Source organism: Echinops telfairi, unplaced genomic scaffold, assembly GCF_000313985.2.
Source record: "Echinops telfairi isolate 266 unplaced genomic scaffold, ASM31398v2 ScPeMD7_3;HRSCAF=10, whole genome shotgun sequence".
Taxonomy (NCBI): Eukaryota; Metazoa; Chordata; class Mammalia; order Afrosoricida; family Tenrecidae; genus Echinops; species Echinops telfairi.
In genome coordinates, this window is record NW_022103899.1 from 17,434,536 (window position 1) to 17,444,620 (window position 10,085).

The following is a 10,085-nucleotide window of genomic DNA, read 5'->3' on the forward strand; positions in this document are numbered from 1 at the left end:
TCTATCCTGGATTCCCTGTGTTTCCAGTTCTTATCTGTACCAGTGTACATCCTCCGGTCCAGCTGGATTTGTAGGGTAGAATTTGGATCATGATAGTGGGGGAGAGGACGCATTTAGGGACTAGAGGATAGTTGTATGTGTCATCGTTGCTACACTGCACTCTGACCGGCTCGTCTCCTCCCCGAGACCCTTCTGTAAGGGCATGTCCAGTTGCCCACAAATGGGCTTTGGGTCCCCACTCTGCACTCCCCCTCATTCACAATGATATGATTTTTGTTCCTTGATGTTCGATACCTGATCCCTTCGATACCTCGTGATCACACAGACTGGTGTGCTTCTTCCATGTGCACTTTGATGCTTCTGTGCTAGATGGCCGCTTGTTTACCCTCAAGCCTTTAAGACCCCAGACACTATTTTGTTTGATACCTGGCACCATCAGCTTTCTTCACCACACTTGCTAAGGCCCCATTTGTCCTCAGCAATCATATCGGGAAGGAGAGTACACATGCTATGATTTTCCCTTCTTTGATGCTTGAAACCTGATCCCTTTGACACCTCATGATCATACAGGCTGGTGTGCTTCTTCTGTGTGGGCTTGGCTACATCTCAGCTAGATGGTTGCTTGTTTATCTTCAAGTGGTGATACCGGGAGGGTGGAGGGAAGGTGGGGTAGAAAGTGGGAACCTATTACAAGGAGCTACATATAACCTCCTCTCTGGAGGTCAGTCAACAGAAAAGTGGGTGAAAGGAGATGTTGGACAGTGACAGATATGACAAAATAATAATGATTTGTAAATTATCAAAGGTTCATGAGGGAGAGGGGAATGGGTAGGAAGGGGAAAAAATGAGGAGCTGATGCCAGGGGCTCGAGTGGAAAGCAGATGTTTTGAGAATGATGATGGCAACAAATGCGCTTGACACAATGGATGCATGTATGGATTGTGATAAGTGTTGTATGAGGCCCCAATAAAATGATTTTAAAAATGGCAACTTCTGCCCCAAAGGTCATGCTAATTTGCTTACTTTTTCTGCTAGGGGTAGCATGAGAAAATTCAGAACGAATAATGTATGTCATAAAAAGGCATTATACTAATAGCATGATTTTTTCCTGTTTCTACATTTATAAAGATGTTTATAGGTCTAGTTGTGAGGATTTTGGTTCTCTTCCCATCTGTATATATTTTATAGTATATTTTTATTGACATATAGTTTATTGATGTATCTTCCACCCTCCAATATACCCATTCACATACAATTCTGTCATTCAATCCCATGTGGTGAGGTTATTCAATCATTGATGCTACTGCCTCCACCCACGCCCCACCCCCTCTACCTCCTTCTTCCTCCTGTACCCTCAGGGAAGCACCATTCCTGTTACTGACTCTGAGGGGTCATCCATCTGGACCTTCATGTACAAGTGAACATATGAAAATCTAATGTGATCAATGAGGTGAAAAGCATAACATCCTTGCTAGTAAGGGGAGGAAATGAATTAGAGGATAGTTATGTGGTTCATCAGTTCCATACTGCACCCTGGCTTTATCATCTGTTTGGTGTGGACCTTCTGACGGGGACTGACCAATCATCTAGCAGGTGGATTTTGGGTCTCCAACACATCCATACCCCTTCACATCGAGTTGGTTGCATGGTTTTGAACTTTTGATACCTCTTCCTGTTGACACCGCATGATCACACAGGCTGGTGTGCTTCTTTTGTGGGCTTTGTTGCTTCTCTGCTAGATGGCCATTTGTTTAGTTACAAGCCTTCAAGATCCCAAATGCTGTATCTTTTGATAGCCTGGTACCATTCACTTTCTTAAGCACATTTGCTTATGCACCCGCTTGTCTTCAGTGATCATATCTAGGAAGGTGAGCATCACAGAATGCCAAGTTGTTCGAACAAAGTGTTCTTGCATTGAGGCAGGGCTTGTGCAGTGGCCCAAAGTCCATCCACTACCTCAGTGTATTGCTATATAAATATATGTACCTAGGCCAATATTTGTATGAATTAATGTGTTTACACATGTACACACCTATGTTTATACCTCTATCCATAGCTTTGCTTCCCAGATCTTTCCTCTACTTCCTTTTACCATTCTCCTATCCCACCATCATGCTCACCCTTCTTCTACCTCTTAGTAATTCCTCTCAGCTAAATTGTTGCTGTTCCAACACACTCAGGATCTCTACATCCTCCTTATTATTGATTTTAATTCCCTAGTTGTTCTCCTCTCTATGGCGTTGTTTGCTCAACACTCCCTTCCCTGGCCTCTTTCTCCCTACAAGTCCCTCCAGAACCACTGATCTCTTTGCTTTCTCTACCAGCTTGTTTCCCATGCCTAGCCCATATGGGTAGGCAGAGTTTCCATCTGCCTCCTATCCATGGTGACCAGGCAAAGAATGCTTCCTTCTGTGAACCTTAACCGTTTATCTTTGTGTATTCATCCAATATCTGTCCTTTTCTGATTGATTTATTTCACTCAGCATAATTTTTCCCTTGATTCATCCTTGTTATGAGACATTTGGGGATTCTTTGTTATTCTTTGATGTTGCATAGTATTCCGCTGTGTGAATGTCCAGTAGTTTGTTTATCCATTGATGGGGGTACTTAGGTTGTTTTCTCCTCTCTGCTATTGTAATAATGTTGCAATGCACAGGCATGTTCTGGTGACCATTTCTTGAGGCTATATTCCTCGTAGTGGGATTGCTGTATCGGAGAATATTTTTAGCTTCAACCTTTTTTTTTTTTTTTCCATTTTAGCTCTAGCTTTTTAAAAGGAGGCATCTTCTATATACTTTTTAACTTGAAAATTTTGTTAAAGAGGATAAGTTTCAGAGTTTTCCCCATGATGTCCTTCAACATGATCTGCTGTCCACTATTTCTTCAAATTCGTAGTTGATCTTAAAGATTGATTAGATTTATGATTTGATATTTTTGACAAGACTATTTCCTGTGTGGTTTATTCTTCTGTCAACAAGAACATAGTTTTTGCATATGCCTTTTCCCTCTTTTGTAACAAGAGCAGCCACTGATAATTGATGTCTAGATTTTTTAATTCATTCGAGGCTTCAAAATGGTCATGTCTACTCTAGCATTCATTCTTCATTTTTTTTAGCTAGCAGCTAAAAAAATTCTACAAAGAAAAAATTCTCTCATGTCCTATTTGACTATTCAGTGGTCTAGTTCATATAGGAAAGACAGGGAATATGCTAGATTACCTCCCTGCCCCTTTGTGTTTTTTCCTAACCAGTTTCCAAAATGAGTCAGTGGATAACCAATTACTTTTGTTGACCATCCTTGTAAAGACATGGATTTAAGCATATTGGTGTGAATTAATCCATTTAACATCTTTAATAATAATTTTTTTGGTAAATTATGTGGAGGTTTAGATTTCAGATAATTGTTTTTACTGGGGTTCTCAATCACAAAATTTACCCAACCTTGACCAGTGAGACCCTTTTCAAATTGACTCCAGGATCTTTGATATGACATCAGTAGTCAAGATTGTCTTTTCCCCCCTTTGTTACTTGGTAAAAGATATCTTATCTTGTGTATCTTCTGCCAAAGGCTGTGACTCAGGTATCTTTCCATAGGCACTACAACAAGCTCACCGGGGTGCAGTGGCATATTTAAATTTTTTGACCAAATCTGACTAATTGACTTATTTTGGACAGAATATGAACAACCAGTGAAGGGTCATTCACATTTTCAACATTAAGTAATATTATAATATTTTCAATGATGGAAGATATTTGGGCTGGGATAAAAAGCAAGAGTTTCTTGAAAATTTATGGGAAATGAGGGTGCCTTGCCCAATCTGACCCAAGAAACTGTGCAGTACCTCTATCCAACTTGTGCCTGTAGGTCCCAATATCCTATTAGTAAATAACTGATTGTTTAAGGATGATACAGATGTTTTTCAACTCCTGTGTCCTGTTTTTATCAAATGTTACTAATCTATGAGCCAATCACTCCTTTCTTTCTTGTTTCTTGTGCCATCCTCAAGATTGTTCTTGTGTTGAGGCCCTTGTCACAGCCACTGCTGCCATGCTGTCGAGGGCCTCCCTCTTTCTCACTGCCCTCTAACTTCACCTACCATGGCATCCTTCCCAGGGACTGGTCTTTCCTGGCTGTGTGTCGAAAGTATGTGAAACAAACTCTTGCCGTACTTGCTTGTAAGGGACATTCCGGCTGCACCACTTCCAGACAGATTTGTTTGTTCTTTTGGCAGTCCATGGTGTAGTCAATGTCCTTCACCACCATCATAATCCAAATGCATCACTTTTTCTTAAATATTGCTTATTCAATGTCCAACTTTCATATGCAAATGAGGCAATTGAAAATACCATGGCTTGGGTCACGTATACCATGGTCCTAAAAGGAACACCCTTGCTTTTTAATATTTTAAAAAGGTCTATTATAGCAGATTTACCCAATGCAATACGTCATTTTCTCTCCAGACTGTTGCTTTCATAAGCCTTGATTGTAGATTAATCTAAGACAAACTCTCGGACAAATTCAGTCTTTTCTGTTTACCACGGTGTTACCTACTGGTGCAATTATGAGACTTTTGTTTTTCTTTATATTGAGTTGTAATTCATATTGAAGGCTTCAGTCCTTGAATTTCATCAGCAAGTGTTTCAAGTCCTCCTCACTTTCTGCAAGCAAAGTTGTGTCATCTGCATATCACAGGTTGTTAAAAAGCCTTCCTCCAATTCTGATACTTCATTCTTCTTCATATAATCCAGCTTCTCTGATTATTTGCTCATTTTACAGATTGAATAAGTATGGTGAAAGGATACACCCCTAACACACACCTTTCTTGATTTTAAAGCATCAGCCCCTAGATGAAGAGATTTACTTCTAGTTTCTTAATTCTGTTCCATTGGTCTATGTGTCTGGAGGTATGAGGCTTCCTCCTTCCTTCTGCTTTAGTAGTATGTTGCTAAAATCTAGTATCTCTTTGCTTTCCATATAAAGTTGGTAATTCATTTTTACATCTCTTTAAAGATTGGTTTTGGAATCTGGTTTGGGATTGTATTGTATCTGTAGGTCATTTTGGGAAGTATTGATATTTTTACAATGTTCAGTCTTCCTATCCATGAATATCTATTTATTTTTGTCTCTCTTGGGTTCTTGTTTTGTATGTTTTGTATGTATATATGTTACACACACACACACATACACACACACACACATATCTAATACTATATATATATAGTATTAGACTTCTGTTTCTCTGGTTAGATTTATTAAGTATTTCTCTTTAGAGGTGACTATTGTAAATGGTATTGTTTTCCTGAATTCCTTTTCAGAGTTTGTTTTGTTAGTGTAAAGGAATGTGACAGATATTTTTATGTTAATCTTCTATCCTGTTACTTTGTTGGATCTTTCAATTAGTTCCACTAATTTTCTTGCTGAGTCCTTAGAGTTTTCTATGTTGAGGAGTATATGTTTTGAAGTCAGAAATGGATATTGGATTTTGTCAAGTACCATTTCTACACCAATAGATATGATCAAAACCCACTGCCATCAAGTTGATTCTGATTCACTGTAACCCTAAGGAGGATTTCTGTGGCTCTAAGTCTTTATGGGGCAGATGGCCTCAGATTTCTCTCTTAGACTAGCTGGTGGGTTTGAATTGCCAAACTTGTGGTTAGCAGTCCACTGCTTATGTATTTCTCCATAGAATCTTCTTATCCTTTTTAATTCAACTGGTTCTGTTACTAGATTGCCCACTTCATTTCTTATTCATATTATTTGCATCTTCTCCTTCTTTTTCTGTTAGAATTACCAGTGGTTTCTCAATTTTATTCTTTACAAAGAACCAACTTCTATTCTTGTTTCTTTGTATTGATGTTCTGTTTCCTTTATGTTCTAATTATTATTTCTTTTCTTCTGGTGAATGTAGGCTTATTTTGCTGCTCTTTTTCTAATAGGGATGTTGGGTTAATTTGTAGATTGTGGTTCTGTTTTATTTTTTTGATCTGTGCCTTTATTATTACAAGTTACCCTCTGAACAGTGCTTGGCTATGTCTCATATATGTTGTATTTTCATCTTTGTTTGATTCAACAAATCTTTAAAATTTCTTCTATCACACCATAGTTTTTAAGCAGGATATTTTTCTATTTGCATGTACTTGATTTTCCCTCCTTTGACCTTATTGTTGATTTCTGACTTTGTAGCATTTATCTAAGAAGATGCTCTGTGGTTTGTGAATGTTTAAGCTTCTCCCCCCACCTGTCCGGCCCGCATGCTTTGTGGCCTAACGTGGTTTATTCCTATAAGGACCCCTGGGGGCACTGTAGCATTAGCTGCTAATCTCAAGGATGGCAGTTCACATCCACTAAACTTTCTGAGAAAGGAAGATGAGACTGTCTGCTCTCATAAAGATGTATAGTTTCAGAAATCCTTGACAGTGTTGCTATGAACTGGAATGGACTCAATGTCAGTAGGTCTTTTGTTTGAGATTCTTGTTGTAGAGTTCTGTATTTCTGTTAGAGTTTGGCTTATGCATTTTGAGACGCCTTGGCTACAATGATATTTATTATGGCTATGTTCTCTTGTTTTGTTGATCCTTTTATCATTATAATATCCTTTCAAACCTCTTATGCTAGTTTTTGTCTTAAAGTCTATTTAGCAGAAATTAATATTGCTATTCTTGCTCTCTTTTTGACTGATATTTGTTTGTTAGGTTTTTTCTACTCTTTGATTTTTAGTTTATTTTTGTCTTTGTGACTAAGATGTGTCTCTTGTAAACAGCATATTGATGGATCCTGTTTTATTATTCATTCTGCTGCTCCCAGTCTCCTAACTGGTGCATTTAATCAGTTTACATTCTCATTAGAGATGAATTTATTGCCAGTTTGCTGTGTGTTTTTGGCAATGCTTCTGTGCTGAGTTCATTTTCTTCACGGATCTTCTTATCCTGAATTCCTTTGTGGCTTTTGTTTTAGGGTTTACTAAACCTTTATAATTTTCTTCATTTAAAAAATAAAGCTTATTAATGTTTTTTAAGATTACTTTTTAGGTTCCCCCCCCCCCCCGCCCCACTTCATGTTTAAATAGTCTATTGTATATTAAAATCTACTTTTTCCCCTCTCCATTTGGGTTTATTAGTATATATTTGGGCTGCTAACACCAGGGTCAGTGGTTTGAGACCACCAGCCATTCTTCAGGAGGAAAACAAGGCCTTCTACTCCTGTAACAAGTTATAGTCCCAGAGAACCACAGGGGAAGTTCTATCCTGTCCTTTAAGACCATTATTAATCAGAATTGACTCAATAAACCGAGTCTGATTGAGTTCCTACATGGACAGACTTGATTGTAGGGACTGGGATACATCAAGAAGCCAAAGAAAGAAAATCCCTGTTTATAGGACCTTATATTATCAAGGGAGAACCTAGATAGGAAAAAGATAAATAAGTGCGGCTTAAAAAAGTGGAATAAAAAGATAATGGAAGTTTATAAAAACCCCTCACACATTCCATGTTTGATGATGTTAAGTGCTATGAAAAAAACCCCAAAACAAACAAAAGCAAAAATAATTGGTAGACGTGTAATAGATAGGAATTGAGAGGCGAGACTGAAATTTTAAATAGGGCTGTCAGAGTAGGAATCATGTACACTACCACATTTGAACAAAAGCCTGAAAGGAATGAAGGAGTGAGTCATGTGAGTAAGCAAGAGGCAACGAGCATCCCAGGCAGGGGAAATGGCAAGGACGAAGACCCTAAGTCTGCAGCATCTCTGTGCAAAGGTAACCAGAGCCAACATCAACTGGCTTGCTAACCGAGGACGTGCATTACAAAGAGAAAAAGCCAAGTGGATTCAGGCTACATACGTGTGAACCACAGAAAGAAAATCCCTCTATCTTCCCAAGGACTAAAGCCTGGAAGCGGGAAAGAAGGAAATGTGAGATGTATGGCTAACTAAGACTGTTTACCACATTCCACACATTCCACATGCAGATGCTCCTACTCCTTTAAAAAAATCTAGAATCTTGAATGTAGTTTGAATGTGCTTTATTTTTATCTTGAACATGCACTGGCAATATTGTCGTAGGTAATATTCTTGGCCATTTCTTTTTGCATATAAAATATTTCTGTTCATTAACAAAACAATAAAAAGGCTGAAAATAGAGAATGGAAATCTGAGGATTTCTGGACCATATTACTGACAAGGCAAAGAATGTCTTGGAACATTTGCTTTTCAGCTGCCCCCATCGACCTGCTACAGGATTGTGAATGCGGTTCTACGTCTTCAATGCCTTTATTCTCAGATTACTTATGTTTTCATGAAAAATGATAACTTGGGGGCATGTCATGTTTCCAGTATATTTGCTCAATTTTATCATTAATCACAACTTTTCCTCCCTCACTTCAATGTATAATGCACATATCATGTTCTTATCTAAAATCCCGAAGGGCCAGTATACCTTGGGAAATTGTGTCATCTTTGAAGCTGGCAATTAAAAAAATTAGCATTGCACAAACATGTTTCTGTAATTCCATTAGAAAGTACAGTATCTGTTGATAGTAAGGTCAAAGGCGATGATGTCACCACTGGCTTTAGACTGTCTCCTCGGCTTAGATTATGCTTGACATTTCTAGTTTGGGAGTTTTTTCTTTATCTAACAAAAAGCACTTTGCTTTGCCCTTTATATCCCATTACTTTTTTTTTTTCTTTTTTTGTGAAATGGGTGGACAAACAAACTTTCAAAGGTAGCATTTTGCTAGGACCTCTCATATCCTGGGCACAAAGTCATAGCCAATTTCCACCACTTTCACATTTAAATCTGTATAAATACTCACTACGTGGGGCTCAATTAAGTGAAATGTAGCCGAGAAGAAGTACAGAGAGCTGCATGAAGGTCTAACATGATAGCGGGGAAGGAGGAAAGTAAAAGGAAATAGAGAAAAGAACTAGGAGGCAACAGACATTTATAGAGGTATAAACATAGTACATATGTAAATATATTAATATATAATGATAGGGATATAGGTCTATGTACATAGGTTAATCATTAAGGTAGCAGACAGACATTGGGCCTCTACTAAAGTCCTCCCTCAATGCAAGAACACTGTTCTAATAACCTGGCATTCTGTGATGTTCACCTTCCCCACAAAATCGCTGAAGACAAAATGGGTACATAAGCTAATGTGGTGCAGAAAGCTGATAGTGCCTGGCTATCAAAAGATATAGCATCTGGGAACTTGGCTTGAAATTAAACAAGCAGCCGCAGGGAAGCAATAAAGCCCACATGGGAGAAACACACCAACTGTGTGATCACGAGGTATTAATGAGAACAGGCATCTGAAGACCAAAAACAAACAACTGTGACTGGAGGGGGCGGGAATGGAGCCCCAAAGTTCATCTGTAGACAGTTGGACATCCCCTCACAGAAGGGTCACAAAGGAAGAAAGGAGTGAGCCAGGGTGTGCAGTATAGCACTGACTACACACACAACATTCCTCTCGTTCTTTAGTGCTTCCTTCTCTCCATTATCATGACCCCAGTTCTATCTTACAAATCTGGCTAGAGCAGAGCATGTACACTGGTACAGATAAGAGCTCTAGACACATAGAATCCAAGACCGATAAACCCCTCAGGACCAACAATGAGAGCAGCGATACCATTAGGGTAGGGGCAAGGTGGGGGGAGAAGGGGAGCTGATCATAATGATCAATGTACAATAATCCCCCACCCCACCCACCCCAGGAGGACGAACAACAGAAATGTGGGTGAAGGGAGACAGCGAATGGTGTAAAATATGAAAATAAAAATAATTTATAAATTATCAAGGTTTCACGAGGGTGCGGGTGGGGGGGTCAAGAGGGTAAAAAAGAGGAGCTGATACCAAGGGCTCAAGTAGAAAGTAAATGTTTTGGAAATGATGATGACAACATATGTATAGGTGTGCTTGATACAATTGATGTGTGGATTGATATGAGATGTCAGAGCCCCCAATAAAATGATTTATTAAAATTAATAGATCTATGTGCCTATATTTATAGGTTTAGTATTTAGGTAGCAGAAGGACATTGGGCCTCCACTCAAGTACTCCCTCAATGCAAGAATACTT